This window comes from Hipposideros armiger, unplaced genomic scaffold (genome assembly GCF_001890085.2).
Source record: "Hipposideros armiger isolate ML-2016 unplaced genomic scaffold, ASM189008v1 scaffold_73, whole genome shotgun sequence".
Taxonomy (NCBI): Eukaryota; Metazoa; Chordata; class Mammalia; order Chiroptera; family Hipposideridae; genus Hipposideros; species Hipposideros armiger.
The window spans coordinates 2,184,170-2,206,948 of NW_017731423.1; the positions used below are offsets into that span (position 1 = coordinate 2,184,170).

A 22,779-nucleotide genomic window follows, 5' to 3' on the forward strand; every position below is an offset into this window, starting at 1 on the left:
TGCGTCAGCTCTTGGAAACAAATAGCCCATTTCAAGAGGTTCAGCAATGAGGGTCTGGATCTATCCAAATGCAGAAAATCAGATGTGATGTCAAAATGCCCCATGTGTTCCATCCTCTGCCGATCTCTGTGCCACTAGAAAGGCAAACCCAGCACATCTGCCTTGCAGCTGTACCGCTTCATCACGGACAACCAGATGGGGCCTTATTTTATGGGTTCTATTTGCAATCATTGTATAGACTCTATTATTTCTTGAAAATCCTTCACTACTCAGCAGGCCCAGAAATGCATGTCAGCTCTTTATATGCCAAATTAATAACCTGCCTTTTCAGATGCCAAGTGCAGAAAGTGTTTAGAAGGAAAATTAAGGAAACTTGACTTGATAAGTAGGGGGAGTTAGCTCTTCATGGCAAACTGAAATGAATAGCCACTTACTCATTCCTACTCTTATTCCAACCCAGGTGTTGTTTTTTCTCTCTGCTGCTGAGCACTTCCCTGGCCTTATTTAGGCTGAAAAACTGCTGGGAGTGTTGGTGAGGTCCCTTGAAAGTAATTTTATATAAGGTTAAATCAATTCACCAAAAGATTCCTAAGAGCTTTCTAGGTGCCAAGTACTGTGCTATGTACTGGAAATAAGATACAAACGACCTCAAGAAGGTCAAAGCCAAGTGAGTAAGATTTAGAGATCAGCAATGCTAATATACTGTAACACAGGTATTACTAGGTGTTTACACAGGAGGAATCACATGAAGACAGAAAGAAAAGGCTACAAAAAGGACATGGCATGTGAGTTGTGTCTTGAGGGATGACTAGGAGGGCACCTCTCGATGGTATGGAAAGGGAGAACACTGCAGGATGAAGGAACAGCGCAAACAAGTCCATAAAGCACACAGAGGTGTGAAATGTGAACACGTCGTCCATTGGGTGAATCAGCCTTTGGGCAAACATTATTACATGCCTTCTATGTTCCAAGGTGGGGTGGGAGTGACGCAAACAGGAATCAGAAGTGGTCCTGCATGGACAAGCTTATTGTAAAGTCCACTCAGGACCGCTAGGGAGGGTCTCACCTCCACTCAGGCTGCAGGTCGGGATGCAGGAAGGACTATCCTCCTGCCCTGGACAAGAACATCTCACGCAGAAGGAAGCTCAAGCACCTTAGGGTATGGATTTAGGAGCTGGAGAAACAGAAAGGCAAGGGGAGCCTTAGGGACAATTGTCAAGTCAGCAAAGTATGGCTCTGTTGGTGCTTCCTCACCCCTTCCATTGAATTCTCCTAGATCTGTTCTTTCCCAAATCTGCTGTTAGACCACCTGCCTCCACAAACACACACACTCACCAAAAACCCCACCGCCGGCTTTACCTTAGATTGCCTTTCCCCGGCAAGGCCCTTACTGCAAAACTGTGAACCTTCTCCAAAACATCTAATATCCCTTGAACTTTAGGGACCTCAGCTTGATGTTAGAGGAAAAGGAGCAAAGCGAGCAGTAAGAGGTAAATGATTAAAATTATCTCAAATCAACCTGGGGACTAACTTTTTTTTTTTAATAGCACTGTTTCACTCAAATTATAGGTAGCATTCTAGGCAGTTTGGAAGGGATGTTTGAGGGTGGGGATTTGTTCCATTGGTCCTTAGAGTCTACAACCAGTACACAAGCTCTACCTCCCATGTAGAAATTTGGCCTTAGGAACAAAAAGAGGAAACAGTTGTCCTACCTGAGAGAGGAGGTGGCTGCTCTTCTCTCTCGTGGATCTGCTCCACCGGTTTGTGATAAGCCCTGGGCTGCCCTGAACTCCTCTGCGTCTCTCCATGAAGGACAGGAGAGGCTGTGTAAAGAGGAGCCATGGGGGGAGGGCTGCCCCGAAGAAAGGTAAACATGGCTCTGGGAACCAGGTCTCCCTGACCCATCCCCAACCACTGGAACCTAGCATCTTCGGCCAGGGACTTATACCCAGCTCACTCAGTCAGAGCAGCTTCTTGTACCACACACACACACGCACACACACACACACACACACACACGCACTAACCCTTACTCCCTAACCTTGCTAAATCCCCTACTTCCTTCCTCAGGTGAGTAGGCATTCCACAGATGCTTGGGAGAATCTGACCCAGACTAGAGCATCCTCTCTGCTAGCTAGCAGGGAGAGTTTCCGCCCTTTCTCTGATTTTTACAGACATTCAATCAGGACTTCCTAGAAGGATTTGGGTCCACAGCCCCCAATCAGTGGTATGCCGAATCCCATATCTTCAGGGACATAGTCCTAACAAAGCTATCTCTGGCTCAAATCCCACTGCAGCTGGGCCTCTCCTGAGTAGACAATTTGTCATTTGGGAACGATAGCACCAGACCCTCCTCAAAGCCTCGGGTTAAATCCCCACTGATGAGACCAGTCCACTTCCTAGATGGTGCCACACGGATGAGCAGTTCCTGAGGCCCACTGTCCAGCAACTAGCTGTGGTATCACCTGATCACCTGAACAGGCAGCTTTGAAGGAGACCATGACCAAAATCCTGCCCAACTGGGAAGATCAGGAGTCTGGAATGTTTTGCCTCTTTGTTTCTCCAGTTTCAGGAAAATAGACAAAAGTAATCTCGAGGGGTGAAGGGAATCTTATCAGCTGAAGAGAACTCAAGGAAACCTCAGCTGTTTTGCAGGCTCATTCGTTTATTTTTTATGCAGTCACCCTGATAGCCCCCACTGGGCTCACTTCCCTTCCCTGTAAACAACTGGCTCTAATTGAACTTGTGCTGTTGGATAAAGGTATATAACCTTGGAGAGTCTGTAAAAAATGGCTTCACTCTGAAGACTTCAAAAAGCATGTGGTCCCTTTTGTCAGGCCCTCGACAAGGGTAATTTATGTCGTCGCTATCTTGCTCTGAAGGACTCTAGTTACTGCACATCTGTTCTCTGTCTAATCTTGGTACGAACATTGTGGTGGTCTTGGCAGCTCCATGCATCCAGTGGTCTCTTAACTGTTTCCTGCCCAAAATGTCCAGGCGTTCAGATTTGATTTTCTCTCCCCTTTGCCCTCATAAAAGCTTTCAATTTCCTCTCAGACGGTGTCCTGGCTGTCTCATGTTCTCTGACCCCATTATGGAGGAACTGTCCTTCTCCCCAGACTGGCTGACCAAGCAGAGACTAGGACGTCCCGTGGGAGAAGACAACTCCTATTCCATTTTCAAAATGAAGAGAAAAGATGATATGAGAGGGTAAATTATGCAAGAGAATATGGGCGGTTGACAACACTGTGTTCTAATCTGCCATTGGAATTAGAATTTTTTAAATTAAATACAGTAAAAGTACAGAGTATACTACATTAGTATGAAAGTTTTGTAAAATGTTTCCTTTAAGCATGTGTGTGTGTGTGTGTGTGTGTGTGTGTGTGTGTGTGTGTGTGTGTGAGTGAGTGTCCTGGATCATCATTTAAAATTCACTTCTTCCTAGAAGCTGCAGCCAATAGTTTGAAACTACTAGTGTAGCGTATGTGGAGCTGAGCTTCAGCTCTATGGCATCGCCATTTTCTACCAACGTGATTGTGAGCAAGTCCAATATCCCGAGACTCTGCGACTCTTCTCTGTAAATTGCAAATACTGCATGCCCTCTTGACCTCACAGGATGGCTGAGAGGACCTAATAAGGTAAAACAGTATAAGCCTTATACCCAAACTCTATACAAATCAAAATCCACCCCACAGACCAGAAAGGGCTCTGCAAAGGAGCGTCAGGTGTGGCACCGAGTGAGAGAAAGGGAATCGCCAGGAAGCCTGGGGCTCGGCTTCGCTTCAGGTCCTTACACTGCACGACATTTATGAAACAGTGTTTACTGGGTGCCTGCTATGCATCAGGGACTATTTTAATGGCTGGGGATAAACAGACAAAGTCTTTGCCTTCATGAAACTTACATTCTGGGTGAAGATGACAAATTTAAAGGGAAAAAAAAAGTGTGTAATATGATGTTAAATCCTACAGGGAAAATTTAAAAGATCTACTAGTAGGCCAGTGTATCTGTTACAAATTTTATCTAAGATCCCATGCAAGTATTTTTTAGCAAGTTTTGGTGGTTAAAAATCCCAGAAAAATTACTGTAGAACATTGTTACTTTGGAGTAATGTGCTATGTAAGGCACCCAAAGACTCTTTTTTTTTTAAGACTTTTATTGGGGAATTGGGGGAGGGGAACAGTGTTGGGGAATCGGGGAAGGGGAACAGACAAGTTGCTGTCCTTTTTTACTCTTTAGTCTAGTTGTGGAGGACGTCGTTTCACTGGCCCATGTTGGTATTATCATTGCGCTCTTCCCGGGTGAGGCAGATTGGTCACCGGCCACTGGACAGCCTCTGACAGTGGCTCTTGGCAGCTCACATCGACTGCCGGATGCTCACAGTAGCTTATGGGAGCCCACTGCAGCTCCATTGCAGCCTGTGCTGTCGCTGGCGACTCATGGCAGCCCAGCTCCAGGTGGAGCTGTTGTTCACCATCTTAGCTGTAGAGGGCGCAGCGTCACTGGCCCTCATGTGGGATCCAAACCAGGGCCCTGCTGCTCTGAGCTGGCGTCCCAAGCCAGCTCTTAACCAACGCGCCACTCGGTTGGCCCCCGCAAAGACTCTTTTTGCAAACAATGCCCTCGGAATGCTCTCCCCTTAAGAGCTTTCTGGAATAATCAAACTAGAGGATCTCTCAGTTATGTTTCCATCGGTTGTAATAAAAATAGGCTCTAAATTAACAGGAGGGGCTTCTTGTCTAGAAGAGAAATAAACATGAAATTTGTTACCTGAACTAGTTAGAAAGCCAAAACATAAACAGGTTCAAGATGGGTTTAGGCAAACACGTGGATAACAAATGCTTGATGCCATTAAATATTTGAAAAATAACATTATACAAACTACAAGGAATCTAAAGAGCCCGGGAGTGCTCTTGATTCTTTCATGTCAAGTCATCTGCTTACTCATCGTCATCAAAACTATGTAACTGCTGCCTTATGACTAACGTCCCAGGTCTCAGTTTCTGTGATAATTTTTAGCAGCAAGATTCAAAGGTTGGGAGACCTAGCCTAGGATTGGGAAATCTGGATGCTTATCCTAGCTTCCAGTTTTAACAAGTCAGTTCCCATTTCTAAAAGGCTTACGGTCTCCTTTGCAAAGCTTGTTAGTCTTGATGACATTTGGGCCCCCACTCAGCATGGGAAAAACATAAACAGGAAAACCCGGATTTGAAATTCTATCATGAGGGCCTATCCTTATTTGGGGAGAAACCAGCACACTGCTGCCATAATGCTTTACTAGGTAAAAACATGTTTGTGAATTAACTGTGATCAAAGATCTGACCCTCAGTCTTGAATTTGTCAACACACAGAAAGTGAAACTGCTTTGCAAAAGCAGGGCACATTAATAAAACTAACCAGAATTTATATATAAAAGAGAAACTCAAATTTTTACCAACAATGTAGAAAAAAATTATTGCCCCATGGCTTAAAACAAGGTCAGAAAAGCATGGTTGGTGGACCAGCTCTGCCTGACACCTGTCTTTGTACATGAAGCTGCATTGGCACAGCCACTCCATTGGTTTACGTATTGTAGGGTCACTTTTTCACCACAGTGGCCGAGCTGTATAGTCACAACACAGACGCTATGGCCTGCAAAGCCTGAAATATTTGCAATCTTACCCTTTCCAGAAAAAGTTTACCAAGCTCTAGATATGAATATTGTTATCAATACATCTAATACATTTGCTCCTTGAAGGAGAAAATTAAACTAGAGTAAGAAGTTTGTTTAGTGAGCATAGGAGCAGAGCAGGTGGGTCTCCTTGGGTGATAGTGAGGAATAATTCTCAGCTAAGAAAGCATAAGACATAGGTGGCTATTAAAGTGAATGTCTTGCTGGGAGCCATATATTAAAATCTACTGGACAAGTTTTGATCCCCCCCCTTTGGGCTGTGCTTAAATGGACACTGCTAATATTTGCTTCTGCCTGTCTTTTGGTATTGTGCCTCCACTGTGGAAAAATCCCCATCTGATCAATACTTTATGTAGCATGAATAAAATTGGTCATATTCCCTTCCTCCTTGGAGCTCACCTCAACACAGTGTCGCAGCTGAATGAAATATCGACATGATGCCAAATCCATGAAGTGTAATATACTCGTAGATATGGACTGAAAGTGCTCTCAAATTGCACTAAAGGGTGGCTACTATTGGCAACACGGTAAATATCTGAAAATCATCTTTAGCTATCTCACCAATGTCATACTTCAAAATCTTTTGTCTTCTTCAAAATTCCACCTGTGCTGGCATCCATCTTCAGAGGTTTCCTCATCACACAAGCAGACTGCCTTTCTCATTTAGAGTTTTATTTCCGTGAGTATTGCCATGCCTCTCTCTTCTTGTGTATATCACCTTAGCTTCTCCTAGTTATATTCTTTTTCCTCACAAAGATTCCATGGCTAGGAAAGCAAGAAGAAAAAAAGAAAGAAAGAAAGAATGGGAAGAAAGGAGGGAAGAAAGAAAAAATAGAAAAAGAAATGAAGATAGCTCATAATTTTAAAATCTCATCCCTGCCATATTTCCATATGCAAAATGTTATATGTTAAATCGTGTCCTTCCCCACCCACAAAAAAAGATATGTTGAAGTCTTAACCACCAGTACCTCGGAATGTGACCTTACTTCAAAACAGAGTTGTTGTGGATATGAGTTAACGCAAGGTTATAATTGAGTAGGGTGGGCCCCTAATCCAATATGACCAGTGTCCTAATGAGAAGACAGCCATGTGAAGGAAGAGACACACAGGGAGAATGCCATGGGACAATGAAGTCAGAGATCGGAGTGATGCAGCTATAAGCCAACAACTGCCAAACATTGCCGACAAACACCAGAAACTAGAAAGAGCCGAGGAAGGATGGATTCCCCAACACATTTCAGAGACGGCATGGCCCTGCTGTCTTCTTGGCTTCATACTTCTGGCCTCCACGACTCTGAGACAATAAATTTCTACTGTTTTAAGCCATCTAGTTTGCGGTACTCTGTTAACAGCAGCCCTAGCAAACTACTATAATGCATAAACGTATTGAATCGAGTCTTGTAGTTCAGTGCAAGACTTCATTCACCCCTAATTTAGTCCAGGACGTCGGTTGCATATCTGAACCCACTTCCCTCTTTCCAACTTTTTAGAGCTCCTTGTGTTTGGCCTCACTTCCTTTCTGGATGTGGGAGGACAGACATTTAGCTGTAAGAATTGTTTATTTCCTGTCAACCTCAACAAGTGTTTTATAGAAAAGTTTTGCACAAAACACTGTGGCTTGTACAAGAGCACATTCACTAAAAAAATGTGTGGCAGTATCTTTTCTTAGACATTTCTAACACAAGCAGAGTTCTCTCTTCCATGAGTATGCAGTGGGCTAAGAAACTACAACACTTGCCCCGCAGGGCCCTTCTTTTCTGTGACTGTGATTTACTGCGCTACCCATTAACTTCAGCATCTGGAACCAGCCCATACGCCTCCCCCTAAGGCAGACACAACCCATGTAGATCAACATCCTTTAAGAAACCTAGCAACTCATGCAGGTTCTGGCTCTGTCACTGGTAAATAGCAGTGATCATGATGACAGGAGTCTTTGGCTTTTTAAGCCATAAACTTACCTCAAGAATTTTGATTCATAGCTGGATACAAAATACTGTGCAAATGTTGATTAGCAGGTGGTCCCATCAGATGGATGAATTGCTTACACTTTCTCCATAGTTACTCACAGTTCATTTTCCCTTCAGAATTTTTAGGTACGAGCTTGGAGCTCTAACATGTTTGGGTTTTAGATTCTGGAAGGAATGCAGTGTAATTTTTTGGCACTCTTTGCTGAGTGATTTATGTACTGCTCGCTCTGGGTAATTTGTTTTACGCATGTGTGACAGAACTGGTGCTGGACTTCTGCTTTGGAAACGTTTGTTTCAAATTTGCAGTTGTTGGCCCTTCTAGACCCTGCAACTTTACATTTGAATGAAAAAAATCCTTCCTCAAGAGACAGTTACACTACACCCTGAGGAAAAAGGTTTTGCGATCCCTTCTCTCCTTTTCTCCATTGGGAAGAATCGCTAAGAAGTAAAGAGAAAGAACACTGATTTTAAGATTGGCAGGGAAAATACCCAGCTAAAATAACTTGGAAATGTGTTGGAAATTTCTTTCAGGAGCATGATGTATGGAGAAGATAATTAAAACAAGAATCATTGGGGCCTTCAGTAAGCAGCAAAGCAGCAAACTCTAAGGCATCTGGTTAGACTTTCTCTTTGATGACTGTAGATGACTACTGGCTCTTCCACTTCTGAGAATAAGTATTGCCCGTGTTAAACAGAAAGAGAACAGCAAACAAATCACCTCCAGATTACTCTAAGGGTAGCAGTGTTGAAGCATCAGCTCTCTTGGATTAACTCTTGTCAGAGCCACACTCTAGGACAGTGACCAGCTAGCTAAGCATAGATTCCTAAAGAATGATATCAATCACCGTGTCTTAAACTTTAGGGTTAGAAGATGGCAGAGATATCTCACAGGTTTTAGACAGGCTGTTGAGTCTATTCAATATGCCACCCCTGTCAGTGAAGAACAGAATGTGGTCTCAATCTTTCACTATTAGTTGGGAACCTGGCAGAGTGGGGAGGTCAAGCCCACTGTGCAATAATCAGAGTGCCAGTGTTAACACAGGTCACATGTGGCAATATGGTTTGTCAGTAGGAGCCCTGGTTTCACACAGAAGATCTGAGTTTGGCTCGTTAATATCTTTCTTAATCTAGGGTAACAAGTGATTTTGTAGTAGTCAATCACCATGCTTGGTGCCATGGGAGAGACAAACATTCCCTGATCTATCCCTACAAAGGCAAAGATTAATCTGGGTGCTCTTAAAGAATGTATTGGATCAATTATGATCCATGAGGCAGACAGATGGTGTATTAAAAAGAGTTTAAGCAAAGAGAGTTTGAGGGAGAAACGGGGTTAAGGGAGCCATTAAGAGATGTTGAAGTGCTATGGGATGAGCAACAGCAAAAACCTGTCACCACCCCTGAGCCTGAAAGGACACAGGGAGAGAGTGGCATTCCCAGAGCCTGGAGCGTTAGAGCCATGGAAGAAGGCATAGTCCTTTTGCCATAGACAACTGAGCCACTGCCAGAACTGCGGTGAGAAAGGAAGGGAAGAGGGGAATGAACATGTGACTCCTTTCTCTTCCTAACATACAGTCTTCTGGAGATGCCATTCCTTAGCCCAAACTCATGGGAAGACCTGGGCCAAGGTGCCTGGTGATGCCATCTGTAGAAGGAATCCTCCTTAGGTGCTGAGCAAGACAGAGGAGAGTGGAGAATAGATTTGGGGGTGCAGGGGAGAAAACAGAAGGTAATTTTTGGTGTAGGCACCTAAAAATGAAATAAGCCTTTCCTTTGTATAAGGTTGTCACCATAGTTTACCTCTGGATGAATCAGTTTTGCTCTGCGTAGGGTCATTTCTGTGATTCACCATGCCTCCCCCAACACATATGCCTGTGCTATTAGCTATGTAAATATAGGGTAAATAGGTATTCCTTCTGAGGAGAGGGGAGAATAATAAGGACTTTTACTGTTGTCAGAAATATATAGGACTTAAATAAACCTTGGTATGGAAATGTGGTTTCTGGGGGGAGGAAATGGACTAATTTATAAAAAGGACCAAATGCCTCCCACAGGGGAGCTATCCAAGAAGACAGATGGTACCTGGGTTGATGGCAAAGGCTGAAAACGGCTCCTGGAGGTTCCTATAGGAGAGCTGATCCCTGCACCATGAATGGCTAATGCAGAAGGAGACTCTCCAGACCTAGCCATTCCGAGCCTGCAATATTCTTGAGAAGCAACAGCTGGGTGTGGGAATGTAGATCAAAAAGAGCTGTGATGTTGGCACCTAACACAAGTCACTGCTGGGACATAGACCAGCAAGGGTGCTCCAGAAGTAGTGGACAAATACTCACCAAGCTGGCATAACCTGTCTTCAACAGCAAGTGCAAGTGGTAGTCATAATATCAGCAATTGTGAGCGGATCAGAACCTGGTTCTTTCTTCCCTACAAGTGTATCACAGGCTGGGGAGGAGGCTTATTGTCTTAGCTTTAAGAAGTCTACTACTCAGCTAGGAAAATAAGACTTAAACAGAGAAGAACACAAGAAAATGGACAAAATTGATATTACATGCCAGCGGAAATCAGGGCCAGAAAGATGGCTGTGGATGGTCACAGAAGACTCATGGAGGCTGGGGCTGGACCTGAGCCCAACAGGATGGAGACTATGTAGGGAGGCAGAGAAATACTTTAGGAGAAAGCCACATTCCAAGTGAAGTTTCCCTAGATGGAAATGCATAAGACATGCTGGGAAGATGGTGAGTAACTCATCTGTCTGGAGAAGAGTGCGCTGAACACGTTTGAGCTGGGAGAGGTGATGAAAGCAGTGTTTAAAGAAAATCATTCTGGCCATGGGGTGCCAGATGAATTGCACTGGGGAGTAACTGGAGCTAGAGAGACACGTTAGGAAACTATTCTAGCTAGGAAATACTTCAGGCATGAAGTGATAAGGGCTCGGATGAGAGTTAAAACAGTGGGAATGAAAGGCCAGAGCAGACTCAAGAGACATCAGTGAGGAATGATTAATAGGAGGCCTTGATGACTAATTCAAAGTGGAAGGAGGACCAAGGAGAGGAGGAACCAATAATGAACATAAGGTTTGCAGCCGTTGTGACTCAGAAAATGGTGGTGTTATAAAGAGATGTGGCAAATTAATTGGGGGAGGGGGAGGAGGCTAATTATTTAGTGAAATGATTATGATAGATATATGGTTTTAGCACATTGTTTGGAATGATATTCATTGGTGATATCTTCTGCAAACAAATATTTTTCCTAGGTTGAAGAGCTCATTAAAGACACTACTCCCTACCATTTTCCCAAACCTAAATCCCAAAAATCATCCTCATCCATTCGTTCTCCAGTACTTGCAAAATTAAGTAGTCTCCAAATTCTATTAAATGTACTTTCATTATCTTTCAAATCCTCACACTTTTTCCAACCCCATACTCTTTACTTTAGTTTAGACCACAGTCATCTTTCACCTAGAATTCAGCAATTATTTCTCAAATGGTTTCCTTCCCCACCTTCAATCGCTCTTTACAAAGAAGCCTGAATGTTCTTTCTAAACAAAAATTTTGATCCTGCTATCTGCTGATTATATACCTGTGGTGGCTTCCTTGGCCTGAAGCCTTAACAGAACACATTAAACGTCTCACACTTGGCACCTATTTCATTCTCCACCCCCATCCCTCATCATTCCACATCTCACGTTCTATGCCCCAACCATATCAAGCTACTTACATTTTCTTGAATGTGTCACGCCCCCTCTCATTTTCAACCTTGCAAATGACTGCATCTCTGTCTGAAATACCTTATTTCTTTCACATTCCATCATTCTTGACATTAAATGTAAAAATATCCCTGCTTTAGGGAGCCTTTGCTGATATCTAAAGGCCAGTCTAGCTAAATCTTTTTTGGTTTTCTCAATATTTTATTTATCTCTCTATCATAGCTTGTATCCCTATATAGAGTTAACTGTTTATTTACTTATCTGACTCCCACTCTAGATCTATGTGCCTAACTACAAAAAAGTATTTGCTTCATGAATGCATATGTAAAGCAAATAGAAACATGGTGCTGTTGGCATTTAAATCAATTTACTAAGCTGGCATCGAATACCTGCTATTTGCTATGCCCTGTGCTGGAGGTTGGAGATATAATGATGAATGCACTCCTGCAGACAAGGAATGTACAATCTAGTATTATAGAGTCAGTGATAAATTGGCAAGTGTATTACAAAATGAAAGCGTTCAGTAATATTGGAGAGTCAGAAGAATGCAATGGAAAAAGCCTATACTTTAAACTCAGACTGAGGTTCAAATTTATTCTCCAATTTTTATATGGCCTTGAACAAAAGGCTTAACCTTTCAAACCCCAGTCCTTCAATCTATACTGAGGATATAAATCCTATTTTAGATACTATTATGATTAAATAACAACCTTTGGGTATCATGTAGTAGATGTTCAATAAATGCTATTTTCTTCTCTTTATGTACATTGCTATTGTTATTGTTTCATTGTTTGAGACTTAAGACATCGTCAGACATATTTGTTAAAACATTAACAATGGGCAAGGTATGGGGACAGGCAGAATTTAAACACAGAAAGGGATTCAGGTCTATCCTAAACCCCTTTTGTTAGGAGAAGAAGAAAAGAGTATCTGGGAAGTGAGGATGATACTGTTGGATAAAAGAGAAGGGGTCCAGAACTGGAAACAGGACAATGGAGACTGCTTTTTCAGCTTGCAGTGGGCATGCAGAGGCGGGAGAGCTGAGAGAGGATTGGCGTGTTTGCTGATGGCTGACATTGGCCTCCTCACTTGAAAAATCACAAGTAGTTCCAAGGTCTACAGTGTTTCCAGCTACAGCTAATAGAGTCCCAATCACAGCTCCAACACTTTTTTCCCTCCTTCCAACCAGTTCATCAGCAACGTTACCGACCCCATCAGCAAAAGCAAATGCGGAACAAAGCTGAAATGGCAGCCTTGCCTCTAGCTAAATATATACCTTTACAGAATCTCTTTTTTTTTTCTTTAATCCATCAGCTATTTTCCTGCCCTTCAATGATCCACAGTTTGAGAGATCTACTAATTTTCGCCAGGGTAAGGTTTTGATGTAGTCTTGGGTTCTCCCCTGTGAGCAACAACAGCAAAAATTAACTGCAAAAGAATAAAATGAAAGTGGGGTGGGGGGTGGGGGGAACAGAAGAAAACAAAATCACATCAAAAGCAAATGAAGACAGAAAGAAAGAAGAAAATAAGACTCTATTTGCAGATGGCATGAGTATTTATGTTGAAAATCCCAAAGAATGTACATGACAGCTAATAGAATTCATGTGTAAATTGTGCAAGGTTGAAATATACAAAGTAATACCCAAAAATTAATTGTATTTTTATATGCTGGCAATAAACAATTGGAAAAGTAAATTTTAAAAATTATACTTGCAAAAATACCTAAAAACAAAAAGTTTTGTTTTTCTGGGTTTGTTTGTTTTTGTTTTGTTTTGTTTTTTTACCTTAGAAATATATTTAACAAAGACATGTGAGAACTCTTCATTGAAAGCTACAGAATATTGCTGAAAGAAGTTAAGGAGGAATCACATAAGTGGAGAAATAAACCATGTTTAGAGGTTTATTGGAAGATTTAATTGCTAAGATATCAATTCTACCCAAATTAATCTATGGATTTAAAGCAATCCCAGTCAAAATTTTCTAGAAGAAAACAATGGAGAAATTGTATTGCCTAAAGATTTCTTGAATAGGACACAAAAACCACAAGCCATATGAAAGAGAACATCAGTAAATAAGACTTCATCAAAATAAAAATGTTTGCTTTTTCAAAGATATTGTTAAGAAAATGAAAATACAACCAAAAAAGTGGGGGAAACATTTGCAAAGCATGTATTCAAAAAAAGACTTAACTCCAGACTATATGAAGACTTACAACTTAATAATGAGAAGACAAGTGATAAAATAAATAAATAAATAAATAAATAAAAATGGGCAAAGGATTGAAACAGACACTTCATTAATGATAGTGTACAAATAGTACTTAAAGATGTAAACTGCATTAGTTATCAGGGAAATGGAAATTAATACTACAGTGAGATATCACTATGCACATGTTAGAATGACTACAATTTAAAAGATTGGCAATGCCAAAAGTTGGTGAGGATGCTGAGCAACTCAAACTCTCATACATCGCTGGTGGAAATGCAATATGGTTCAATCACTTTGAAAAAACTGTTTGGTAATTTCTTAAAAAGTTAAACATATGACCCAGACATTCTACTCCCAAGTATTTACACAAAGCAAGTGAAAACATATGTCAACACAAAGACTTGTATACAAATATTTATAGCAGTTTTATGCACAATAACCCAAAATTGGAAATAATCCATAGCAGCTTTATGAACAATAACCAAAAATTGAAATAATCCAGATGTTCACCAATAGATTGTGGGTAAACAAAATGATGCATCCATACAATAGAATATTATTTAACAATAAAAAGAAACTACTAATATACACAACAAAATCAATGAATGTCAAAATCACTATGTTGAGTATCAGATGCCAGACATTAAGAGTATGATTCTATTTATATAAAAGTCTAGAAAATGCAACAAAGCTGTGATAAAAAAAAACCAAAACAGCTCATTGTTAAATGGGCCCAAGGGTCGAAGGATAGAGGGGTAGAAAAGAGGCAAGAAGAAATATGCTCTAATATTTCGTCTTCTAATATCTAAAATATGCAAGAAGAAATATGATTATGGCAGTGGCTTCACAGGTATATACACTGAGTTGTACACTTTAAATAAATGCAGTATATCAAACATAAATAATACCTCAATAAAGTTGAGTTTTAAAACAAAGGAAGGCTAGCCCAATACTATGTCTCTACATATAATTACTCAAATTTGAATTAAAATGTGCTAAATAACATCAATTCCCTCACCAGTCTCATCTAATGAGGGCCCATTCCATGTCAATTTTCCTTGCCTTCCTTTCATGCAGACCCCCTGCATTTCACTCCATCTGCCACTCAACTCACAAAACAAAGGCATGAAGTTCCCTTTCAAGTAATGCAAGCTCTCTCCTGATGCAAAGGTTCCCCTACAACAACAAAAGCAACAACATGTGTGTATGGTGCATGTGTGTCCTTTCTCAAAACACCCCTTTATATGAAGGGCTATATATGGAGGCAAGGCATGTGGTTACATGTGATAACCAAATAGTTAGAAGGGCAGGAATGGGGAACTATAGGAGCATAACTATTAATCTGGGGCCATGTATAAATCATGCCTCTTTGGGGTAACTATTGAGGAGAGTCAACTAAACTAGCTTGTTCCTTTCAATTTAGTGAGTACTTTTTTCTGGTGGGGAATCTTTAAAGTTGCAATGTGTTAGTCTGATTTAATAATTTGCTATTATCCCAAAGCCAGTCACAAGAACTCCCCCTGATCCCAAGAAGGTATAACCAGCATCTAGAAAATCTTTCTTGTTATTGTTTAAATCCCCAGTTCTATTATTCTAACCAGCTGATGACTGATATTTGTGTAGGGTCTGAGTTCAGCAACTCTTAAGTGTCAGCAGTACTTGCTGACTGAGAGAAGCACCACTCCAGTTGAAGTGGAAGCCTTGTTAACCTCTGCCTCCCACTGAAGGCCAGCGAGGATAGCTTCTGAGCGAAGGCATTGGAATCCTGAAATGTTGTTGAATACGATCATAACATATTTAATTCCTGCCAGTTGCCCTCTGGTCAGAAAGTATAATTAGAGGGCCTGCAGATGGCCTGGCAAGGCTTCCAGAAGCAGTAGAAACCAGCAGCTGACTGCACAGCTATATGAAATTAAAAACTGTTTCAAGATATGTACCATATGTACATACATGAATCCATTAGGGAACATGGTGAACTATTTGCATTATATGGGTATTAGATGCAATGGCAGATGAATAGGAACAATCAGAGAAGAAATACATTGGAAAAGAAAAGAGAGAAACACAAATCAAAATCTTAACCAGAATTGTCATTTCCCAGTCTTAGTAGGATGCGCTTTGGTTAAGAAAACATAGAGACAACAGATGTAAGACTTAAAATTCAAAGACTGTGCAGGGAGAATGAGTGAAAATGGCAATGCTTCTATTCTAGAATCCTTAAAAGGTATCCAGTGTGTTGTTTTAAAGAAAAGACTACATTTGTCTTTTTATGATAAGTCAAAAGTCTTTGTTATAATAGCAAGTCCAGCACAATGGTTTTCATTTTATGAATATGATATATTTGCATAATACTGTGGGACCAAGGAGAATGGTCATTACACCTTTTGAGGAAATTAGTGATAAGAGGTTTGACTAGTGGAGAAATGGCAGATCAAAGGGAATCTTTGAAAAAAATGAGATGTTTGAATGCATTCATGGGCTGTGACACAGCAGTTGACACAGTGGGCTAAATGACCTTTCAAAGTCCCTTCACAAAGAGTTCCTTAGTATATTTTGTTGAACAGATATAAGGGGTTCTATAAAAAATGTCAAGGAAAACTGTTTACTAGCTGTTTGGCTAACAGTTCTTTTAAAAAAGATTCAGAGATGAGCCCTGTACTATTTGACACTGTGTGTCTTCAAGAGACCAACACAGGGATTAAAACTGAAAATCTTTTCATTGGTTTTCTGAATATTGGAGCAACATGGTGTTCAGTTTTTATGCATAGGTTTAGCATTTTTAGGGCCAGCATTCTTCCTTGTTTCATGAGCCATTAGGGAACCTCTCCTTTTACTTATTACATAAGCCAAGGTGACCCCTTAATGAGCCAGGGTATGAGTAGCTTTTACACACTTTCGATGATCTCCGTCCCAGATTAGAAGGATTTCTCTTGTCCAATTTAGCAAGTATGGGCAGGCCTACCCTACACCTGCCTGGTCTGCAATTCTAGGTGATGCTGGGGTTTCAGAGTAAGAATTCATGATGCTCTGACTCCCTCTGAGTTCAGAAACAAATCAATAAAAGCCACGTGAAGAGTCAAGATGGGAACACTGGGAGTGGAAATCATGGTTCCCTCTGCTATGGAATTGTCAACAGAAGTTTTCCTTTGGCTCAAGGTTGATTCCAAGAGTCATTTCTCTAAGCAAACATTAATATTAAATTAGAATTCTGAGAGTGAACTAAATTTTTAAAATACTGTAATCTGAAGCCATCTTTTTAGGGTAGGAAAGTTGAAATCCATATCTTAGCCTGAGATCTTTGACTTAAATCAATGTGAAGGTCTAACATCACACTTTTTAATACTGCCCATTAGTAGTTTTATTCAAAAACACATTTCTCACAGGTTCTTTGCACATTGTTACATCTGCAAAAAATGTAGACACTTTTTTTTTTAAGTGAGCAGAATTTGCAAGGGCTTTGGGCCTCACTGTTCAGTTTATATAATAAGTGGGTGGGGCAGTATAAAGATGACCTGGCATTCATGGGTCATTCTGAAGAATGAATGCCTTAGAATTTGTTCCCATCATTTTTCTTGAATTTTGGTACTTAGCTCTTTTCGGCAGTGACACCTTATATATTATATCCTAATTGGCAGTTCTGTTCCTACCCCTACATCAATGTATGACACATGGCTGATATTCAGCAAAGGGTTGTTGAATAAATTATTGTTGAACACATAATTGTTAAATAAGTGAATTTTCTACCATAAAGCAACAGTATGTTCAAATTACTGCAAAACAGAAAGAAGAAAACTCACACATCTAGTAAGAGAATCTTTGGGCAAAGTTTTTTTACTGGACTAATTTTTCACCTTTAAATTCTTCTTTTTTCCAGAGATAGCTGGATCTCATTGCTTACTTTTCTTTCAAGTGTTCTCAAGCAGACATCCTTGAAAGTTCAACCCTTTTTTCAAATAGTCGCTACAAACTCTTATGCATACCTCAGAGTCTTTTTGAGGAACTGGCACACAGCTCAGGATTCTAAGACTAGGCTATTTTGTGTTACAATTCAAATTTACTTAGGTCAGAAAACATCAATAGCTACTTGTTACCTCACTACAAAAATCCACAGTCCCCCCCTCCCCCCCGTTGGGAAGTGATGAAGAAGTGTAGAATTAGAAAATCTTAAAACAATTGGGCTATTGAATCAGTTACTGCTTAAGTACTAAGCACCCAAGATTTTTGTTTGTTTGTTTTTTACTGTTCTATCTATCCCCCAAAGAAATAAGAGAACTTTGAACACTCTCACTCAGAATAATTAATGATTGATTTGCTATGCTTGGAATGTGTAATGGAGCAGATTCCAGAGAATGTGTGCCTATCCTTGTCAGTGGGCAGGAGAAAATGTGCAAACCTTTCTCAAGAAAATATCTCTGACTGGATATCCTGCTAATGATCATGTTTTGGGTTTAAAACCCAAAACATAAAGCTGTTTTGGATTTAAAGCCTGCTCTGAAATTCAACCTTAAACAGAAATTCTATTTTAATAGACAGAAAAAGATACAGGTTGAGAAAAAAACTACCTTATCAAGTATGTGTTCTTAAAAACTCCACATATCTTCCTTTGCAGGAGTAGTCTTTGGCATTAATTCCCATTCTCCCTCTGATGTTCATTAGATTATATGACCTTGGATGAATCAATAGCCTATAAAATAATTCAAATAGTTATTCTCAAGATTAAATAAATCAAAGATGTCAGACATTTAGTATCATGTCTGAAATAGGAAAGCTATTCATTAAATGCTAGTTGTTTTTTTTTTCCTATTCTCTTTTCTCCAGATGTAGCATTTTAAACATATTTTGTATACCACTTGGAATTTTATCCAAGCTTTGGAAAAATGCACTTTACTATTTATGCTTCAGGAGCACTATGAAAGAATTTTCCCTAGTTAACACACCCCATTTACGTGGTGAGCAAAAACACATAACATTGTGTGAAAATCAGGGTCAAGGCTCTTTTGGAGGCCCTAAGGCTGGTTAATTTCTCTGCATTGAAACACACTGCTCTACTACACCTGACCAAAGTGATGATCAGAGGTTAAAACAAGTGTGCAGAGCACTTTAAGACTTGAGCAGTCATGGGCATCAAAAGAAAATTATTATCTGTATTACTTTCCTTCTAATAGTGTACTGAAGAATGAAAGTACATTTGGATGGATTCCAACAGGAAAAAAGTCCCCATATGAAATGAGGACTCCACCAGCTCTTCTGAGATTTTTGTGCATGTAGTCCATGTGATTTTGTGCTGTAGAGTTGGTATGAAACACTAAGGTGAATAATGGAGAAAAGAAAAAGGATTCTTCAAGTGATTTTTGTTTTGTTTTGGTTTTTTGTTTTTGTTTTCTGGGAAGAAAGGGATATAATTGTGTACTTTTAAAGCTCTCATCACTCTGACTAAATGATAACATGTTTAAAGGGCTATGTTGAGACCAACATAGATGTTTCTTTGGTTTTGGCCAGGGTTTAATGCATAAAGGCCTTCAAAGGAACAGCCTCCTAAAGCTGTAAAATTTTCCCATTCCCTCAGACAGGTCCACCATCTATATGTTGCTGCCATTCAAAAGGAAAGGATTATTCTAGATGTCATGGTTAAGAATGACACTCAGTTGCCTCCACAATATGTCCAACCATTTCAGGTATTAGTTATAGAAACTGCCTCCCACCAGGAAGAGTGAAAACACCTGAAATTTGCATTCCAGCCTCACTTTGATGAAGTACATGGGCGAGTGACTTAATTCTGGATGATGATTTTGAAGAGAAAGCACCGGGGGTAGGAATCCCAAATGAAAATATTCCCTCCAGTTGAAAAGACATGTACAATACTTACCTGCTTTCTGAATGTATTTATATGAAAACATGATACATGGAGACACACTGACCATGTTACAATCATAGGGAGAAACGTGAAGATGAAAACCAACACACTGAGGAAGTCCCAGCAGAAAGACAATGAAAACACCTGGATCTTCGATGACTTTGTCATAGCTCCAGGCTTCTTATTAAGTAAATCCATAAATTTCCTTATCATTTGAGCTATTTGAATTGAGGTATATGTTACTTACAGCCTAAAGCATTCCAACTGATATAATAGTTCTTGTCAGAGGCTGAAAAATACCCCAATCAGGGCTGATAAGACTTAAAAAAGAGTAAGAAACTCCCCATGTGAAATAACTGAAAAACTGTTTGAAACACATACCCCTTACCACTACACATTCTTTATCTAAAATCCCCACCAGTAGAGGCTTAATAATATACATTCATCCCACAAACAAGCTTTGACTCCTTATTATGTTTAGGGTTGCCACACAAATATTTGGGACAGGCTCATACCAAAAAGCTAATTTATCTGAAATTCAAATTTAACCAAACATCCTGTTTTTATTTGCTAAATATGGCAACCTTACTATACATTATGTCCTGTGGTCAGCTCTGGGAATAGAAACATTGTTCAATTCAAGGAACTCCTCTCCTTCAAAACCCTTAGGTGATTCTAAGGTGCAGAATGGGAGGAAACCCACTGCCTTAGAAATCCTCTGGTTCAATTCCATATTCCACAGACCAGGAAACTGAGCCTGAAGAGGTCCTGTGCTTTTCCCAAAGACACACAGCTACTCTAAGGCAAAGGTGAAATGGATCCCCGTTTCACGATTCTTTCTACAATAGTATGCCTCTCTGCAGTTGTGCCTTTACATCTCTCCTGAAGGCTCTTTGTTTTAGGATGAAAAGGGAGACTAATGTTGTTTGACTTGGTGGAGATAAAGAGGTTATAATATAAATGGCCTGATTTCCTTTGATGAGGAAGGCAATCACATTTTTGTCACTTTCTTCCACAGAAGAGCATTTTGAATAAGAAGAGAAAGAATTGCAGAGCAAGAAAATCTTGTCCAAATCTATAGAAATAGTTTCTTGAAAAGAAAAATTTTCAAATATTCTTTCATAGAGGTGATATATATATATATGTATATATGTATATGTGTCATATGTACATGTACATGTCATGTAAACATTTATATGTCAGCTGTATATAGCTTATTACATATAGCTCATATCAGTGATGTATAACTCAAAGCTACATCGTGACTTGCTATAATTTGCAAGTATCAATGAGGAAGACTTTTTTTTATTTCCCTTCAAGTGTCCTTTACTAATATTTTGATGAACACTGCCAAGTTCCAAGCCTCTATAAACAATGAGTTTTGCTTGAAATTTATAAACAATGATTATGGTTACTCACCAGTGAAGAAGTCATTATTCCTCCTGAGAATGGGCAGCATTGAATTTAAAGTTCTCTGGATAGCTTGCTATATATCACATTTCCAATTCATAGATCTTCATGGCAGAGGCTGAGTTTTGTCCTGAAGCTTTTCTTTGTAACCTAATCCAATTCTGTCATTTTGCAGTGTTAGTCCAAATCCAATGAATCCATTAACAGAGAGGATAGAGATGGGATTAAATCAGTTCTCCGTAGAAGAACTTGATCTCGCATAGGTTTCTTTTAAGTTTTTTTTTCATGTTTCCTCTAAGCCAAATCCAATGAACCTAAATGCAAATAAGGGAAATTTCACTTTAATAAAAAATAATCTCAAAATATATTCCTAGAGTATTAGACGTTATTTAAAAAAAACAAAAAACAAATAAATAAATAAATAAAAACATGAAATTCCAGAATAAATAGCTTAATTTTGGAAGACTTTTGGAACTCCTTATAACAGAATGCAACTCAAAATCTCAGTTCTTTAGAGCTGGGCAACCTCAACCAGTATATCCAATTATGATGTGCTGAATCTTCCAGGTCTATCAAGTTGACTATCCACGTCATTGTGTTCTTTCTCATGAAATGTCCCATTTGGGAGTAAAGGACACATTATCATATCACAGATAACAAGTCTCTGTCTAAAGCTATCCTTACCACAGGTAGGGCAAGTCTTTGTGAAAACCAAAAGAAATTTCTATTAAAAAAAAAAAAAAGATTGAACTCTGCAGCTTCAACCTTTCTAATTATTCAGCTTTTTAAGTGATTCTCCTCTGCACTGACTCCAACCTACCCACATCTTGGCTATTTCCAAAAAAAATCAAATCTATTCTCAAAAAACAATATTTTTTTTTTGGAAGAGAAGCAATATTTATTTGATGGAATACATTCTGTTATGATTGTTGATTTTTTTAAATGAACCACATTACCTTGTAGCCTCATCTTGTGTGCATGACAATATTATCCCATGTTAAGAATTGCTGGAATCGAAGTGTTGAAAGTACACCTTTGAGACTGCTACCTAAAGGATGGTGGATTCTGTCTCACCTGCCTGGGCATGTAGCTGAATTGAGGTCACAGTTACGCAAATGACATTCCACACATTTTTCTCCCACTGAATTAAAATGGGCGGTTCAAGCCACTCTCTCTCCCATTGGTTAGGAATTCTGACACAGAAATCCAGAGAGCTCTCCAGCTCTAAAATGGAGCATTCGTTATTCACATGATTTGTGCGGGGCATGAATCCTCTCTCCTACATCACTGAACCACTGCCCCTTAGCGAGTATGATTCAACACTTGAAAGCTAGGCAATCTGACTAAGAAGTTCAAGTAGACTTGAACTTTGATTTCAGAGGAGTGGCATGTCTTAAATGTTGACCATTGACTGATTAAATGAGAAGATAGAATGCCCCCAAACTGTGAAATAAAGTTAACAGCAAAATTTTGACACAGGAAAACTGTGTGAAGAAACATACTTTCTGAGGATACTGACATCTATAAACTTCACTACTATTTCTTGGCTCTAGATGATGGAATTACTATACACTACATCTTTGGGGTGTTCTTTTTTCCCAAGGCTCCCTGGAGATTGGAAATTGGTCTCTTGCTTATCAGGCATGTCTATAAATAAAAATGATAAAAATAATTGCTGATGAAAAGTTTAAATTTCATAGTTGTAAAGAGGTTCTGTCGATACCTATTGGGCAATGGCTTCAAGTATGTGATAACAAGAACAACCAACGTATGACTGAGGGCCAAACATGAGCTGTGCTTACAGCTGATGGCATAGGTGTGTCTATTGGAGACACTATTTTCCACCCATGATTCCAAATCACATCGACAACTCTATTTTACTCTGAATAGTTGAGCTACCAACTTGGGGGTATTCTTTATTTCTTAAGAGATTAAAGAGAGGTGAAAGTGTTTCATTCTTTAATATAT

General features: G+C 39.7%; 1 long non-coding RNA gene across 1 annotated transcript; it reads right to left on the minus strand.

Annotated features, from left to right (window-relative positions):
• Window positions 1-6,329: 6,329 nt before the first annotated feature.
• LOC109382956 (uncharacterized) lies at window positions 6,330-21,849 on the minus strand. Its single transcript, XR_002124018.1, has 3 exons — window positions 21,768-21,849; window positions 20,821-21,125; window positions 6,330-6,434 (listed from the first exon to the last, which is right to left on the minus strand). It is a non-coding gene; the product is annotated as an uncharacterized LOC109382956 (long non-coding RNA).
• Window positions 21,850-22,779: the final 930 nt, after the last annotated feature.